The 18,340-nt window shown below is 43.1% G+C and overlaps 2 long non-coding RNA genes across 3 annotated transcripts; one reads left to right on the top strand and one right to left on the bottom strand.

Annotated features, from left to right (window-relative positions):
- Positions 1-15,768: 15,768 nt before the first annotated feature.
- Positions 15,769-17,099, top strand: LOC112143553. 2 transcript variants are annotated; one of them, XR_002918765.2, is made up of 3 exons: positions 15,774-16,123; positions 16,462-16,573; positions 16,749-17,099. It is a non-coding gene; the product is annotated as an uncharacterized LOC112143553 (long non-coding RNA). The 2 variants fall into 2 exon arrangements; XR_002918764.2 differs by lacking the exon at positions 16,462-16,573 and having other exon boundaries at positions 15,769-16,123.
- A 53-nt stretch (positions 17,100-17,152) lies between these two features.
- On the bottom strand, positions 17,153-18,001 carry LOC112143552. The gene is made up of 3 exons (XR_002918763.2): positions 17,745-18,001; positions 17,484-17,671; positions 17,153-17,400 (listed from the first exon to the last, which is right to left on the bottom strand). It is a non-coding gene; the product is annotated as an uncharacterized LOC112143552 (long non-coding RNA).
- Positions 18,002-18,340: the final 339 nt, after the last annotated feature.

The following is an 18,340-nucleotide window of genomic DNA, read 5'->3' on the forward strand; positions in this document are numbered from 1 at the left end:
CAGGGTAAAGGTTAGGACACTTTGACACATGGGCGAGCAAGGCGGGAGTCAAACCCACTCGCTTCTGATCAGGAGTCGACCATCCTACTGCTGCACCACAGCCGCCCCATGCCTTCATGCCTTTTTATTGCCACTTGTTTGCCCAAAAAACCAGAACTGAACATGATGCCTATCATCCTGTGTCGGGCCGGCGCTGACTGGGATGCAAATGGACAAACAGCTCATTAACACATGCACAGACAGCCTGCAGCCATATGGGCAGACTGGGGGAACTGGGAATATTCTGCCAATCCTGCATCCACTTGAAATGCACTAATTGGACCCACATCGACTCAGCTAATGATTCAACAGCAATAATTACAAGTTGCTTTGGTCAGCAGCTCTGTGGGTGTGACAGTGATGGACAGAGTAAGTGGACAGAACAAAAACACAGAGATGTTTTTCTGCAAATATTTTGTATTCTTCTGATTACAGTATGAATCACTATAAGCTCCTGAGCTCTAATTAAATTCTACTGTGCATAGGTAATGGGAAGCTAAGAGATATAATTGTTGTCGTTTTCATGCCATCCTTTTAATTACTTTCTGGTTCCATTTCATTCCATTTGAATTGACAGCCTGATCAACTTTTAATTGCTAGTTTTTGCAAACAGCTTATCAGTGTGCTCCAAGCTTGTGTGCAGAGTGCGAAATGGCCTGCCCAAGCATGCTTAGAGTCTCAGAACACACATGAGCACAGCAGCTCTGCAGCACAATCTGACAGAGGGAGATGTGGATGCAGCAACCAGGAGGCTCATTCATTTCCCCACAGAGCAACAGCAGGAAGAGGAAGAGGAGGAGGATGAAGAAAGGGAGGAGGCAGAAACCTGGGAGGAGGATGGAGATAGTAAGAAGAGGGGTAATTCATCACTTTATCCACTAACATGATGCTCAGAGGCAGAGACTCCTGAGAGGAAAACCTTGGATTTCAGTCAGACGCGGACATACTATTAAGCAAACTATGCAATTTCCTAAGGCCCAAGCTGTTCATGAATATCTAATAAAGCCATCTAATGTAACATTTTTTCTTAATAAAATGTTCACTCCTGTCATTCCAAAAAAGAGATATAAAGTTAAACTGACGCGAAAAAGTTTGATTTTTGTGTGTGTTTGTGGGGGGGGGGGGCAATTCCATGAGCGCATCAAAAACAAAGTGAAGACATATAAGCATGCTAGTAGCACACGTACAGTACACAATGAGTGGGTTTCCATGGCCCAGCAGATGCTTCCAAGTGAAATGAAATCTGAATGCATCAGGATACCAGAACATCTTGGATAATTCCATGCTCCCAACCTTGTAGGAACAGTTTTGAGCAGCTCTTCCTCTTCCAACATGACTGTCACCAGAGCACAAAGCAAGGTCCTGTCATGATCCGTGCTTAAGTTTTGTCATGTTTTGTTTTTCCCTGTCATTTTCACCATGTTCAGGTTAATCATCCACAGCTGTTTTCATTTAGTTAATCAACCTCAGTGTATTTAAGTGTCTGGTTTTCAGTTCTCATCGTCAGGTCATCTACTCTGCTCTGTCACTGGTTTGGGTTCTCCTGGTTTTGTCATGTTTGAGTTTATTAAGTAAATCTTTGAGTTTCTGCCACCATGTCTTGTCTCCTGCATTTGGGTCCTTCACCACCATCCCTGACAGGTCCATAAAGACATGGAGGACAGAGTCTGAACTGGACTGGCCTGCACAGAGTCCTGACCTGAACCCCATAGAACACCTTTGGGATGAATTAGAGCAGAGACTGAGAGCCAGACCTTCTCCACCAACATCAGTGTGACCTGACCAATGAGCTTTTGGAAGACTTGTCAGAAATTTCAATAAACATCATACTGAACTCTGTGGTTTAGGAATGGGACATCACTTCATATGTGAGTCAAGTTAGGTGATCAAATACTTTTGGTAATACAGTAATCCCCCCTTACTAACAGGGGTTAGGGACCAAAGACATCAGCAACTACGCAAATACAGAGAACTCCCCTGAGTCAGCTGATGCCATTTCTCCCTTCAGGGGCATGGAGAGAGGAAGGGGGGTGGCAGACGAGCATTCCCCCTCCGTGCACTGGAGGGGGCTTTGCTGCAGTGAGCGGAGAGACACCTCAGCACTGCAGCTCCTTCAGATGCTAAAATTTCACATAAGCGTCGAGAGCAGGAGGCAGCAACGGTTATGACACGAAGTGTCCTTTCTAAATTTTCTCCTTAACAATTGTGCCATCCCCAACTATGATGCAAACTCTGTTGTCATTCACAATTAGGTTAATATCACTAGAGATGGGATACAGGCTTTTTGCTATTGTCCAAGATACCTAAAGAGTGATGCCATATTGGAAGGGTTTGAAAAGAAATGGTTTAGCAGATGCAGTATTGTATAATTTTGACAGGATATATTTTTATGGAGAGCAAAATATGACACATTTTTTAAGGTTTAAAGGGTTAGTAATGGCCTGGGACAAAGCTAAAATAAGTATCCAGATATATTCCATATGTTCTAATGTATCAAAAATAAATAATTACCATTGACAAACGCAGGTTTTTGTAACATTTGACAAAATCAACGACAAATCACACTCGCATTTCACCCTGCTTCAGAAACGGCTCGATTTGGGTCACGTGACCCGTTGACGTCATGTGAGTGAGACAGCGCCAGCAGCAGAATGCAGGCGGACCCAGGTGTCTGCAGATACATGCATGTGTGTGCGCTGCGGCAAAGTTGAATTCTATAAACATCGGTGTTATGGTCCGACGGAGTATTAGGGCCACCAAAAAAAATAAATAAATAAAATTATGATTTTTAAAGTCGTAAATTTACGAGATTTACAATCGAAATGAGCCTATTGTGAATGAACACTGTGAGCAGAACCAGACCGACTAAACTGTGAAAAGCTTCTGATTTCAACAGGTAAACGGAATGTTTAAAACATTGCACATGTTTGGAAGTTTCTTTGTTTGATTTGCAGTTTATTAATCATTGATGGTGGCTTGCAGGATCTCTGCAGATCCGTTGATGAAACCATCGACACTCGCAGCGGTCCACCAGTCATTTCTTCCTCCGTGAAAGATCAGATCTCATTCATTTCTGTGTGATGCTTTCATCTGAAGAGGAATCGTTTTCGGAATTTTCAGTGTACTTAGCTAACATGACAGACTGTTGTCATCCCCTGTTGTTGTTGTGTGTTGAAACGGGACGATTCATGTGGAGAACGGGGCGTACAGAGCACTGTTTACGTTCTCCTTTGGTTTCTGCGCACGTCAGAGACATGCAGTAAGGTGGTGAAAGAGCTTCTGGGTATGTGAATAAAGTGAATGAATAAGTTAATAAATAAATAAATAATAATAAAGTGGCGGACGGTCCTGCAAACATGTCTCTAAGCTCTTTATTTTGCATATGAAACTCTGCATTACCGACCCGGATAGTCAGCTTCATTGATGATTTGATTTAGAGTCGCCAAAAGGTTCGGATCTGTAAATAAAGCTTCACGAGATGCTCCACGTCTTCCAGCTTCGAGCATGGCTCTGATAAACTGACAGCTTTCGTTTTCATCGGCATTCTCAGCGTCACTGTCAGTGTCATTGCCAGATTGTGAGCTCTTACTTTCCGCGCTGCCGGCTCAAATTGATAGGGCTTTACAGTCCTCAAACCACAAACACCCGGCGCCTCTGAATCAGCGTCACTTTCAGAACAAATGTTTCCACAATCTGAGTCTGAAGACAGAATTGTGGACCTGGAAATATCAACGCTATCGCTAGCTCCGACACGCAAAGGAGAAGCCATCTTGCTATGTTGACCCTGGCGACGTCACACGCACCACGTGACCAAAACGGAGCTTTTTACCCGGAAGATACAGGTTTGCCAAATTTGGCCTCAAAAATGCCGTTTTATTTCAATATTTCTTGCTCAAAACACGCCAAAACATTTGGAAATGGTAAATATAAGGCGAAATACAGTTAACACAGAAAATGACCCACAACCCCATTACTAACCCTTTAATTTGATTTATTCTGGAACAATGTTCCTGTCTGTTCTTATTTTTAATTATGTTCAAAAAGATCAGTTTTAAAGTTAAAAAGTTTAGTTTTAGTGTGTTCAATAAATGTTTAACCTGTTTGGCCCACCACCTAAGGCCCCGTTTCAAATTTAATTTGACATCCCTGCTCTATCCCTTGTACTCTCTTATGGGGTCCAGATGACCCAATCCATAGACTGACGTGTGATCCCTCCCATGACAAAGGTGGGCAGAATTTTATGTCTGCCGTGGACAGCAGTGAAAATCATCGAAACAAAGTTCAGTGCTCCTTCTTGTGGGTTCCAGATGACCCCACACCCAATGTCAACGGGCCTAAGATAGCACAGAGGAGTCTGAAAAAGCCTTTGGGGGTGCTTATTTAAACAGAGTAAGGTGAAACAAACTCAGAGTCAGATGTGACTGTAAATGGAAGCACGTCAAACATGAATTAGGAAATGCAATCAAGGCTGATTAATCATGCATGAAGAGCTGCTAAATTCTGCATCTTTGCTTGCCTGTACTGATGTGCTGCCTCCTGCACATTTAAGGAGAGGACAGGCTTTCATCAGTCACGACAGACAGCAACAACTGAGGGCTGGCTAGTGCAGCCCCAGTCTATAGCTTGGTGACTTCAGACAAGGTGCTAGAATATGGTGAAAACATTTATGTACGTGTTTATTCATGTGTACGAAGTCCAATATGGTGATGTGCATGGGTGCAATGGCTTACAGCTCCTCTTCTTTGTGGACTGTTGTGTGTTTTTTGAATATTATTTTTAATATTGTTTCTGCTTGTTGCACACCTCTATGGACCTCCTGGACATTGGTTTCCAGTGGAATTTGACTATCTGCAGTGACTTCCGCCATGCTCATAACATTCCAAGCAAGATAGCAAGACCAGCAGGATCTCCGTGGATTGTTTTCGGGTCTGGCAGACAACGCAGACGGCACCTTAAGAGGAAGCAGAAGTGGGGCTGCAGAGCCGGTCTGCTAGCCAAACTAAGAAAACAGCCTCTGAAACCGCCACTGCCAAGGCTCCACCTTTCAAATAATGCAATAATACTGGACATCCTGAACCCTAACTTAATCAACCTGGGGCTCCCACCACCCACTTGCTCATGGATTCTGGAAACCCTAGTCAACCCACCCCAGACTGGACTGAAACTGGGTCTACACTTCTCATCAGTCCGAACTCTCAGAACTGGCTCCCCCCACGGCTGTTTGCTTAGTCCACTTCTATTTTCCCTATATACATCCAACTTCAGTCAAACGTCAGTCGAACATAATTGTCAAATTCACCGACGACACAACAGTGGTGGGACTGATAAGCGAGGAAATCGAGATCACCTACAGGGATGAAGTCCAGAAACTTGGAGAGTGGACTGCATAAAATAACCTGGCACCGAACACGTCCAAAACCAAAAAACTCATCCTGGACTTCCGGCAAAACAGAGTTCCACTGAAGATAAACAGCGAACAGGTGGAGCAAGTGGTGTCCTTCTAATTCCTTGGCATCCACATCTCCACAGACCTCTCCTGGGAACCCAGCAGCTCTGCCCTGGTCAAAAAGGCCCAGCAGCGGCTACACTTCCTGAAGGTGCTCAGAAAGCAGCAAACTGACCAGAACCTGCTGCCGACAATCTATTCCTCTACCATCGAGCATGCTGACCTACGCTGTCAGCTTGGCGCTCCAGCTGCACGGCGGTTGACAGGACGAAACTGCACAAGGTGACAAACACTGCACAGGAGATTATTGGCTGCTCTCTGCTCACAATGGCATCCATCTACATCTCCCACTGCTGCAATCAAGCCAGAAACATTCTGAAGGACCACACACACTTCAGCTCTCACTTCTTCAAACTGCTGCCTTCAGGTAGATGCTGCAGGCCAAGACCAGGCAGGGCAAATAGACCCAGGGACAGTTTCTTTCCAAAAGCTGTGACTGCATTGAATGCCAATTTCAAACCATAGACAATCTGATACTTTTAAATTATTCTGCAACTCTTCCACAATTGTCCAATTTTGCAGATTTTCTTATTTGTCTCACAATCTCTGATTTTATTTATTTATGAACCTCCACATTGGAGAAAACCGTACCTGAATTTCATTGTACCAAGTATAATGACAATAAAGGCGTTCTATTCTGTTCTATGTACAATTCTCTGGCAAAGTTAAAAAAAAAAAAAAACAACTCTGCTGCATGCAATTCTCTCAAGTTTCCCCAAGAACACTAAACATGGCCAATACTCCTGGAGATGCTGGCAGGATAAGGGCAGACAGAAAGGGGGAGTCATCTTTACAACAAAAGCCAGGGACATGTGGTCAGGGGGGAAGGGAAAGTAATGCTTCACCTGTCATCATTCTCATGTGACATATTGAGAGATATACCATCCATCCATCCATTTCTCCCAGGCTACCAGAGAGACGTAGTCCCTCTAGTGTTTTCTGGGTCTTCCCCGGTCATCTCTTGGGGAACACCTCCCTAAAGCATCTGGTCTAGATGCCCCAGCAACCTCATCTGGCTCCTCTTGATGTGGAGGAGACAGTGGATGTGGTTGAGAACCAAGCAGGTCTCAACCCACACCGTGGCTCAGTACCAAAAGTATTCTGACACAACACAGTCCCCTCCTCTACGGCATACCGTTGGTGAGTGAGTGTGGCTAAATACTACTGAAACTTCCACTGTTTGTGGAGGGATGTAAGCTAGCTCCCTTAATTTGGTGGGACCAATGTGATTAATCTGGTGGTAGTGAGGTTGAGACTTTCCCATACACTTTGGTTTTACCCTACCTTCCACATCTCCCGGGTATGGCCACTCACTCACAGTGGACTGGTCTATCCTTCCTTCACCGTGCAACCACCCTGTTTTGAGGTCCTGATCCAGTTTCTTTTCTTCTTGTTTATGATTTTGCATTTATTTACTGCCACTTGTGCAAAGCAAGTGCAAATTATTAATGCAGTCAACATAAGTTTTGGAAGCATTTTTGCATAAAGAGAGAACAGTTGAAAAAACCTTAGTGTTGAATTATGCGTTGTAAAAGAATTTTCAATGTTTTGTCACAAATAGTGTGTATGAAAGTTAAGAGCAGAAATAACTGATCTAATGCTTCAAGTAACAGTCATTCATTTCTCTTGGATTTTAGCCGCCCACACAGACTGCACTGAAAAGAATCTGTAGAGCCTGACGCCATAGAAGCAGATTATTGTCACTTTATTTCTGAGAATGGGTTGATTTTTTTTCCTAGGATATAGTCCAGTTTATGGTTGTGCAGGAATTTTCATTCCTGCTCATCAGCAAGTTGAAGCTGTAGCTTCTGCAAATGAGGAACCATCAGTACTGCTGCAGAGTGGCACTCAGTCTCATATGGGAAGACATCTGTTTGGAAAAATTAGGGGGGCTTTTACCACAGTGGCAGGGCGGAATGCTTAAATCCTGATTCATTAGTTAAAAAGCATGCTAATAAATTCGACACTTTCAATGTTTCTCAGTCCTATGAAAGGCGTACTAAAGCTCACACAGCCCTGTTTTCCATTACAGCTTTCAATAAATGACAATCAGCACTCAGTATAAATGCAAGAGGGGGTGGGGGGCCTCAGGCTTTTCAGTCAGCCTTTCAAACCTTACTAATAGCACATAAAGACGTATCAGACATTGTGTGGCAGCACTTTATACGAGTGAGGTACTTTGTTCTAGTGTTGCCAGGCTTAAGTTAATGAATGAAGACACTGCTTGACTGCAGATAATTCCCATGGCTCAGCGGAAGAGGTTTCACATCAGCTGGTGAGGCAGTTTAAAATATGAGCCAAACCTGAGGAAATAATCATTAATGAGATTCAGAGATTCAAAAGGTGTGAGTAATCCACTCTTACACTGCCCAGTATTGCAAGAGGAGTTGAACATCCAGTTTACATCCAAAATATTTACATCAATCAGTGCTGCACTAACAAGGCATTTTTCTCTTTTTCCTCCAGGAATTTCCTGGGGGCAGATACATGGATCCAATCTTAATACTCTATGATCTGCTGTTTCATGTCTCTTTTCCTTTGTTCAAAGCAATGAGTGATGTACTGCCTCCATGACACTGGGTCTGTTCTGATTGGCGAGATTCCAGAGTATAGACTATAAGATATAGTGGTGGCCTTTAAATCACTTTAACTGGCTTATTATTAAACCTTAATTTATACATCTCTTCAGACTCATTTACAAGAGAGACCTGTTGTCGTGGGGTTCTCTTAAGTAGTCCAGGAAAAATCATTCAAACAGGAGGCAAGCCAGGAGAGATTCCATTGAGTTTTTTCCATTTTAATAAAGTCGTTGGGATGTACAAAAATAAAGCAGGGTTGAGGGGAAAATTACAGAAGCAAAAAAAAATCCAACAAGCTTTTTTTCTGTGTTCAGACCTCAGACTGGCACTTCTTCTGCCTGTTTCTCTGTTCAGTTACTCACTGCCCTTGTGAGAGAGAAGTACCTCCATTTATACCTCTTATGACCACTCCCACCCAATCAGGCATTTTACTCAAAATATGAAATCCCAGAAAATACTGCATTTCAACAATCCATTTTAATTAGTTTTTCCTTTTACTTCACATTTTAGTTAACAGTACTTCGAATACAGTTTATTCATTTAAGTTATAACATGAAAATAAAGAAACAAAAACAAACAATTTAAATTAGAAACAGCTGTCTCAAAATTGACATCAAAATTATATAAACAGGAAAAACAAATCCCTCGGTTTGGCTGTCAGTGAAGGAGGGAGAGAAGGAAGCGTGGCTAAGACGCCGTGCTGCAGAGCCGCGGTGAGTTAACATTTGTATGTGTGTGTATGCGGAAAACTAGCAATGACCAAGTGGCACCCGAGGTCTGAACTGTAAGAAATGGAGGATAATTCACAAGATAATGTGGTTGGAAAACAGCAGAGTTTGTTTATGACATGGACGCGCCCCAGTGTGTAGGTGCGTGTGCTCACTGCGCTCACTCCGACGGAGGGACGGAGCCGCTCCGTCACACCTTTTTTTTTTACCAAATTTTCAAAAAAGCATTAACAGTTAAATTAATCAAAAATAATTCAAACAAAATGTATGTATTGTTATTATGATTATTGTCTGAACAATGACAGGAAGTGAAAGGCCCGATCCAAATTCGTCCCATTTCCCTTCCCCTTCATTTATCCCTCCAAACGGAGGGTTAGAAAAAAAATATTTTCTAATATTTCGGACATTACTTTCGCTCGATGATGTCATCATTAACCACTTATGTATATTCAAGAGCTTCCAGTACTTGAATATCCATAACAACAGCAGTTTTATAACTTTAAAAGGTCATGCTACAACAAAAAGTCATTACTTACTTTAAAATGGTAAATGGCGTATACTTGCATAGTGCTTTCTACCCTCCTTCGAGGGCCCAAAGTGCTTCACAGTCACATTTACACATTCATACACTGGTGGTGGCTCCACTGTCGAACACTGGCGCCAACCTCCCACCAGAGGCAATTCGAGGTTAGGTGTCTTGCCCAAGGACACTTTAACACGAGGGCGGGTAAGGTGGGAATTGAACCTCAAATCTTCCGATCAGGAGTCGACCGCCCTAAAGCTGCACTACAGCCACCTAAACGTAAACTTCTGTGGTTCAGAGCGTATCCACGTGAAGAAAAGACAGTTTACCCTTTTGATGGTTGACTTTGAACCCCTCCGTTTGGACGGTGAATTTGAAAAATAACAATTCCAGATAGGACCCCTACGGAAGCCGAAAACGCCCTGCCTTACTTTTTTTTTTCGGATCGTTTTCTCGTGATAACGAGATAATCAAGAACGGAGTATGAAGCATCTCCCTCCATCTCTCAGAGACACAGAGACTTCACCTGATTGAAAACATTCCACAAAAGTCGTTTTTTGTCTATTTTTATTTATTAGTGGATCTATGCTCTTTAAACGTCTTAATTCAGTCTCATGCACCTGCCACTTCTTTAATTTCCCCAAAAACCCTGAACAAACATCGATAGACAGCTGCAGAGCGTGTCTGCATGGTGAGTTCACTGAGATACGGACTTCAGCAGCAAAACAAAGCAGTTAATCAGAGAGAACGTTGAATATCAGCAATGATCCATATATAAATCAATTAATTAAATGGTGTCGAATTTTTTTCTGAAAAACTGCTTTGTTTCCCCGAGGTTACATAAAAATGAAAAAAACCATAGTATCAGATTGAGTTGGGCTGAGTGGCTCTTTTGGTCTGCTAATGTCCGGAGTTTATTGAACACATCATGCTCAGATTCTTGTCTGCGCTGTGATCTGTGGGAAATAAGGGAGGAGGGCTGGTGGATAAGACGGATAGAAGGCGTTTGAGGAGTGTAGACCCACTAATAAAATAATAAAAGAAAATAGACTAAAAAAACTTTTCTGGAGTGTCCTTCTGCTGTTTTTCTTGTTAACCACAAAATAAATAGACTTAAAGCTGAAGTTTTTGCTTCTCCGTGCGGAAAGGGAGTGTGGGACTCTTCCTTCTTCATTATTAATTATCTCGTTATCACGAGAAAACAAACTTGGTTTTCTCGAGAAAACCATGTTTGTTTTCTCGTGATAACGACATATTATCTCGTTATCACGAGAAAACGATTAAAAAAAAAAAAAAAAAAGTAAGGCAGGCCGTTTTCGGCTTCCGTAGACTTCCTCTTAAAATCCCACTTCAAATGGAGGGGAAGGGCTAATGGGAAGGGGGAAAGGAAGAATTCGGATTGGGCCAAAGAGTTTATATTTTTCAGTCTTTTCTGTCAAACTTTCAATTTCCTGACCGTGGCCAGTTTCAGATCCTGCTGAAGCACGTTTCAGGTGGAAGGACTCAAGGAAAGTGCTTTTTTTTATCAATTGTGATGGAATACCAGAGGTTATAAAGTCCTGAGAGGGAAGCCTCAGACTTTGCTTTTGTGTGAGAAATAACGTGACAAATTGTAACACTCTACAATATAGCGGAGAATTACAAAAAAAAAAACAAAATAGGGTATAAATGTACGTCTTATGGATAAAATATAGAGAGTTATAGTTTGTTTTCTTTGTCTTTATGCAAACCCCCCAAAAATCCAAAACCAAAACCACTTCAATTTAGACCTTTTTTTTTTTTACTTCATTTTTTCCATATCTTCACAAACTCCACAAGTCCTTCCCCAGCCCTTCACCCAGATGTACCAAAGTCTATATACATTAGTCCTTATATACACAATCACTGCGTCCCTTTGGCGTCTTCCTCCTTTGTGATGGAAGCAGTCTAAGGAGATCGCAGATTTTCAATGTCCCGTCCACAGGATGCCAATATGGAGCTTACCGGATGTCTGTTGACGAAGAAGGGGAAGGTCTCGCCAAATAGCAGCTGGACATCCTCCTTCTTCCATTGAATGGTACTCTTCTTCAATGTCTCGGTAGTCCATATTAAAAGGTTTTCTGCAGCAGTCAATGTTGTGAGTGGCTGGCTCCGGAATCCCCACTCTAGTCAGGCCTGTTCCCTCTTTTCCCAGAGACTCGCTTCCCTTTTGAAATGTTTGTCATCAGTGGTACATCTGTGCGAGAGGAAGTCCCCTGGTAGCCATGTTTGTAGTCAGAATGTCCAAATGTATTTAAAAAGTCCACCACCATTCAAACATAAACTCAAGAAAAAAAAACATACTAGACCTTTTTAACTTGGGTTGACACATGGAAAGTCATTACTGACATATATATATATTTTTTTATCAGTAAAAGACATTCCTATCCTGTTCAAAAAAACAAACATATGTGGCAATGCTACAAAATATGTTACCAAATTTTGGATAGATTTGTAAATGAAAACCTACCAATACAGGAGTCTGCGAGTGAACAGTTAACAGCAGAGTACAGGGTGCTGTGATGAGTGAGGACTTTGCTGCCTGTTATTGTTACAGCATGTCAGTTCTGTTTGGTTCTTTTTTCATTTTTGTGTTCCTTCCTGTGCAGGTTGGCTGTGGCTTTTCCTGGAGGGCTCCGCCCCCTTCCTGTTGGCTCTCCATGGATTGGCACACAGCTGCCTTCACTTTAGGTTAATTTGTTTGAGGTGTATTTAAGAGGTTTTTTTTTCCCTCCACTCAGTGTCGGAGTGTAGCTTATGTTCTGCCCTTTGTTTTAGATATCTTAGTATTCTGGTTTTGAGGTTTTCATGTTTGTGGATTTTCCCCCCACCTATGTGGCGCTTTTTGTTTATTAAGACTTTCATTTTATCCACTCTGGCTTGTGGTCTTGTCCTGCATCTGGGTCATCCTGAAACGGCCATGACATTACACTCCGACCATATCAGACCCAGCAGGACAGAACAGAACCAGTAAAGTTTTTTCTCCAGCTGAGGAGGAGTTACTCACCTGGACACAGGAGGTGCGGTTTTTTTGTTGTTGAAGCTATGAGCCCCCCTGTTATCTTAGGTTTTCCTTGGCTGTGTAGACATTCTCCACATATTGACTGGTCCTCTGGAAGAGTATTATCCTGGAGTCCTTATTGTTTAATGAACTGCTTAAATGCTGCTCCTGTACGGTCATCTGTTTCTCCTTCTTTGCATCCACCACCAGATTTGAGCAGGGTTCCCACCGAGTATCATGATCTCGGAGAGGTGTTTTGTAAAGCTCGGGCAAAGTCTCTCCCACCTCATCGACCAGATGACTGTTCCATTGAACTACTCCCAGGGACACAACCACTATCCTCTATCCTCTGTCCTCTCCTGAGCGAGCCACTATGGAGGAGTACCTACGGGAGAGTCTTCAGGCTAGCATCATTCGACCTTCCTCTTCTCCAGCTGGGGCAGGGTTCTTCTTCGTTGGAAAACGTGATGGAGGATTACGTCCCTGCATAGATTACAGAGGTTTGAACAGTATCACAGTGCGAAACACCTACCCCCTCCCACTGTTGAATACTGCTTTTGATTTATTAAGGGGTGCCAATATTTTTTCCAAGCTGGACCTCCGCAGTGCATATCATTTGGTGCGCATAAAAGAGGGAGATGAGTGGAAGACAGCCTTCAACACCCCCACTGGACATTTTGAGTATCTTGTCATGCCCTTTGGTTTAACCAACGCTCCTGCTGTTTTTCAGAGTCTAATCAATGATGTACTCAAGGACATGATCAACAAATTTGTTTTCGTTTACCTGGATGACATTTTGATTATCTCTCCAGACCCTGCTACCCATGTGCAGCACGTCAGAGCCGTGATACAGCGTCTGTTGGAGAATCAGCTTTTCTGCAAAGCTGAGAAGTGCGAGTTCCACACAACTCAAACTAAGTTTTTCGGGCACATGATCTCTCCAGGCGCAGTTCAGATGGATAACTCCAAGGTGCAGGCAGTGTTGGATTGGCCTTTTCCTACTGGCAGAAAGCAACTACAACGCTTCCTGGGCTTTGCCAACTTTTACAGGCGCTTTATCAGGGGCTTCAGTGGCGTGTCTGCACCTCTCCATAGGCTGTCTTCTGAAAAGGTACGTTTTGTCTGGGATGAGGGGGCCAGCAAGGCGTTTACCGAACTTAAGAGACGGTTCTCTACGGCTCCCATTCTGGTTCAACCAGACACCTTGTTGTGGAAAAATGTAGAATCTGAAGGAGGAACAGACGCATCTTAAGATTAACACAAGTGTTTAATAACAACATCAGGAAAATGCACGCGGTGCACGCAAGCGTGTAGGGAAGCGCCATCATGGAGGGTTCCGCCGAGCTGAGAAAATGTAAACTTTTTATAGGGCTGATCAAACCACCTTCAGGTCAATACTACTTGTCACATGTCATGCCCATATTTGGTTCGGGGTCGACGTGTTATCTATGCATTAAAACCCCCCCGGGGAGGGAGGATGTCATGCAGGGAACAGGGAACCTTTTGGGACATGTCCTGCCCTCCTGCTGACCAGTATCCCGCTCTCCTGCTGGGGACAGTGTATTGTAAACTCTTTCATCAACTTCTTTCACAGAGTCACTTCCTGAGTTGAAATTCTAGGCTGTTTTAAATACATTCACAGGCATGTGTTAATGAGCACACTTGGTTCATTCAAATATTACAGAGTTTCATTGAAAGGTTACATATAAGAATGAAATGGAATTAGAATCAAAAATATTCTAGGGTTCCACGTAGACCACCAGCAGGTCTTCTAAGGCCTCTGCCAGTGCCCTCTCGCCCTTGGTCACACATAGCAATGGACTTCATTACTGGTCTACCTAACTCTAAAGGTAAAACTGTCATTCTGACCATTGTGGATCGGTTTTCCAAATTAGTTCATGCTGTCCCTTTGCAAAGACTCCCCTCTGCCAAGGAGCTAGCTGTGGTGATTTCCAGACAGGTCTTCCGCCTGCATGGTCTACCAGAGGACATAGTGTCCGACAGAAGTCCTCAGTTTGTGTCTGGTTTCTGGAGAGAATTCTGCAGTTTGCTGGGAGTTAAAGTTAGTCTGAGCTCAGGATTCCACCCTCAGACGAACGGCCAGGTGGAACGCTATTACCAGGACCTAGAGACCACACTTCGAGCCATGTGTTCTAAGAACCCCAGTACATGGTCTAACCAATTAACCTGGGCTGAGTATGTTCATAACTCATTGGTTAATTCATCTGGGTATTCGCCCTTCCAGGCTGCTTACGGATTCCAGCCCCCTCTCTTCCCCCACCAGGAACAGTCGGCATCCACAACTGGCCCTGCAGCCTTTGTGCGCCGTTGTCAGTGCACCTGGAGGACATTCAGAGCTCTGCTATTGAGGAACCAGGAAAGGTTCGCTGCTGTTGCCAATTGTCGACGAACTCCCGCTCCAGAGTATAAGGTGGGGGACAGGGTCTGGCTCAACTCCATGGACATCCCTCTCAAGGGTGGCTGCAGAAAGCTGCATCCGCGCTTCATCGGCCCGTTCACCATCAGCAGAATCATCAACCCTGTAGCTGTGAAGCTGGATCTACCGTGGACCCTGAGAGTTCATCCGGTGTTCCATGTAAGCAAGCTAAAGTCTGTGAGAGTGAGTTCTCTCCATGCCACACCTGTGGGCCCTCCACGTCCCCGACTGGTGGATGGTGGCCAAGTCTACACGATCAACAAGCTCCTGGCTTCTCGGAGAGTGGGGCGGGGTGTTCAGTACCTGGTGGACTGGAAGGGTAATGGTCCGGCTGATCGTCGATGGGTTCCTGAACGACACATCCTGGACAAGGCCTTGCTCTCCCAGTTCTACCGGGATCATCCTGACTAGCCATGTCGTCCGTCTGGTAGCCGGACATAGGAGGGGGGGTTCTGTTACAGCATGTCAGTTCTGTTTGGTTCTTTTTTCATTTTTGTGTTCCTTCCTGTGCAGGTTGGCTGTGGCTTTTCCTGGAGGGCTCCGCCCCCTTCCTGTTGGCTCTCCATGGATTGGCACACAGCTGCCTACACTTATTTTAATTTGTTTAAGGTGTATTTAAGAGGTTTTTTCCCTCCACTCAGTGTCGGAGTGTAGCTTATGTTCTCCCCTTTGTTTTAGATATCTTAGTATTCTGGTTTTGAGGTTTTCATGTTTGTGGATTTTCCCCCCACCTAATGTGGCGCTTTTTGTTTATTAAGACTTTCATTTTATCCACTCTGGCTTGTGGTCTTGTCCTGCATCTGGGTCATCCTGATACGGCCATGACAGTTATAAATCTGAGCGCTCCATGATAGACAACATCCAACATTCGTAAAGAGCTGCACAAGTCTAAAATATAAAGTCATTTCTTAAATTTAACTCCTAAACGTCTGTGGTTCAGAGCACACCCACATGAAGAAATGTTTCTCCTCCGCAGCACAGCACGACGTGTGTCTCTACCGGCAGAGAGATAGCGGCTGTGTTCAAATTCAGGTGCTGCGACCTCCCGAGGCCGGGTTTGTCGGCCGGTGACGTCACAGCGTCGCGACAAGTGCTGTCCAAATTCAGGGTCTGCTTCAAACTCAGCCGACGAACGCGGCCTCACTCTTCCGATTTTGAAGGATTGTTCTGGTGTATCCTTCTATACTGACCGTATCCCAAGATGCATTGCGGTCGGCCCCGAAGAAATTTTCTGGCAACAATGGCGGACGTTGATGCGGGACGCGGAGTCTGGGAAAATTTCACTTTTAAATGTAAGTAAAAACTTTAATCAGATAAGTTTATGTTTTTTTTTGATTAACATAAAACATTTTAACGTTATTTTGATCTGAAATGTTACAACAGAAGTGCTTATATGGCGATCTCGGCTCGTATGCTAGATCCTTCTGCTGTTCTTCGGTCGTTCGCTTTTGTTCTTTCTTGATGAAAACGAAAAAAATAAAAACCTAATTTTATATAATTTTAGGGGCCAAAGAACAGACGGCATTAATTATAAACCTCCGGGGTGAAAATGATCATCTTTTTACTGGCGCCAAATTTTTTCCACCTGCTTTGGCAAATTGTACATTTATATACGTCTTCATCATAATAGAGCCGGCGTCACCGACCCGGTTCTTCGTGAACTCCACTGCCCTGCTTCAGTAATTCCTGATTAGCTGGATTGGATGAGCTCCGTTTCTGATTGACTGAACACACCTGATCAGGTGAGCAGAAGTAACTGCAACAGGTTAAGCTGCTAAACAAACAGGGCAGGAGCTCAATAACAACAGAGTTGGTGACCACTACTGTAGAGTTGAGTGTTTTTGTGTTTTAATGTGAAACATTTTTGAGAGGTATTAAACCTCTCATCTCTCCCGCTTTGTTTTCTGTGTTTTTAAGGACAATCCTGGAGAAATTGGATCTGCTGGAGAAGTACAGCAGTGAAGAAGTACAGCAGTGGGTGAAAGAGAAGAGAGTGAAGAAAGAGAAGGAAGGAGTGAGCCACCGGCTGGACGAAGAAAAATAATAAGAAACAGTGATGAGCTTCTAGACCTGATCAGAGAGGACATGAGGCAGAAGAGCAGAGCGCACGAGAGAGGAGGGAAACTTTTGACCAACTTTAGTCTGCTGGAAAGAATTGCTGTTAAAATCCTTAGATGTCTGATAATAAATAAATGAAGTTTATGTTTGATATATTAAACATGTTTGTTTTTGTTTTGTTAATTTAAATAAAGATCTAAATCAAACACAGTGATTGTCATGGATTAATTGTAACTTTTATTTCCAACTATTTACAAAGATAGTAAGTAAGTAAATCTTTATTTATATAGCACTTTTCACAGAGGACCACTCACAAAGTGCTTCACAAAAGATAAAATACATAAGATAGTCGACATGGATGGGGGGGGGGCTTCGACTGAGACCCGGGCTGGAACTTTCTGGGTGGTGATTGAACATCTTGCAAGGTGGTCTGCAGAGAGTTTCAGGATCATCTTCACTGTAGACTGCATCGTCCATCTTCAGGGTTTGCAGGGCTGGCTGTCGATGGATGCTGCATGACCAAAAATGATCCATAAATATGAGATAATGAATTTACAGGCTTTGGAAAAAAAAATCTCTTGATTATTTAATTACCTGTTACCAGTAATCAAGGTGGTACCTCCCCCAGGGCAGAAACCTCAGCCGGTAGTTGGTCCTGCCAGAGAGCATCACTGTGATCTCCAAACCAGCGTCCTCCTCATCACCTCCACATCTTCCTCTGGGGCCTCGTTGTCGTCAACACAGAGGCAGATGTTGTGGAGGATGGCACACGCTGTGACAACCTGCAATATATATGCTTAAATTTATATAAATATATTTCAAATAATATTGAAAAACTTCAGTGTGTTCACTTACATGAGGTACAGAGGTGTGATGCAGCTCCAACACCTGCAGGAGGATGTGGATGTCACAGATCCTGATCAAGGAGGTTCAGGAAGACTCCAGGAGAGTTCCTCTTCACTATGAAGTCTGGTCTTGGGTCTTCACTGTTGGACAAACAGCTCCTGGATTGATTCTGCATTACAGGAGTCTAGTCTAGTTATAAAGAAATACATAAGAAATACATTTATATTAAAAATATGTGGTTTTAAGTAATTTGTTATTAAACTATAAAACATCATTACAAAAACTACTTTTACTGATTTCAAATCAAATTTTCAAATAAATACAAAAAAAATTAATTTCTGCAACAAACGTCTGATGATAAAATTAACATTTAACACTATTGTAGTATGATTAATAAAATAAAAACCCATTGTAGTTATTTGGTACATGTTTTTTAATCTCAGAAAAGTGTAGGTACTTGTACTAAGTTACATTTACTGCAATAACTTGTGAAATAAACAAAACTTGAATAATCCACAAACCCACAAATTCAGTATTTGTATATTTTACAACATGTAGTGTTGCTAAATAAATATTTCAATTAAACTAGCTAAAGCTAATATGTA

Source organism: Oryzias melastigma, linkage group LG16, assembly GCF_002922805.2.
Source record: "Oryzias melastigma strain HK-1 linkage group LG16, ASM292280v2, whole genome shotgun sequence".
In the NCBI taxonomy this organism is placed as follows: Eukaryota; Metazoa; Chordata; class Actinopteri; order Beloniformes; family Adrianichthyidae; genus Oryzias; species Oryzias melastigma.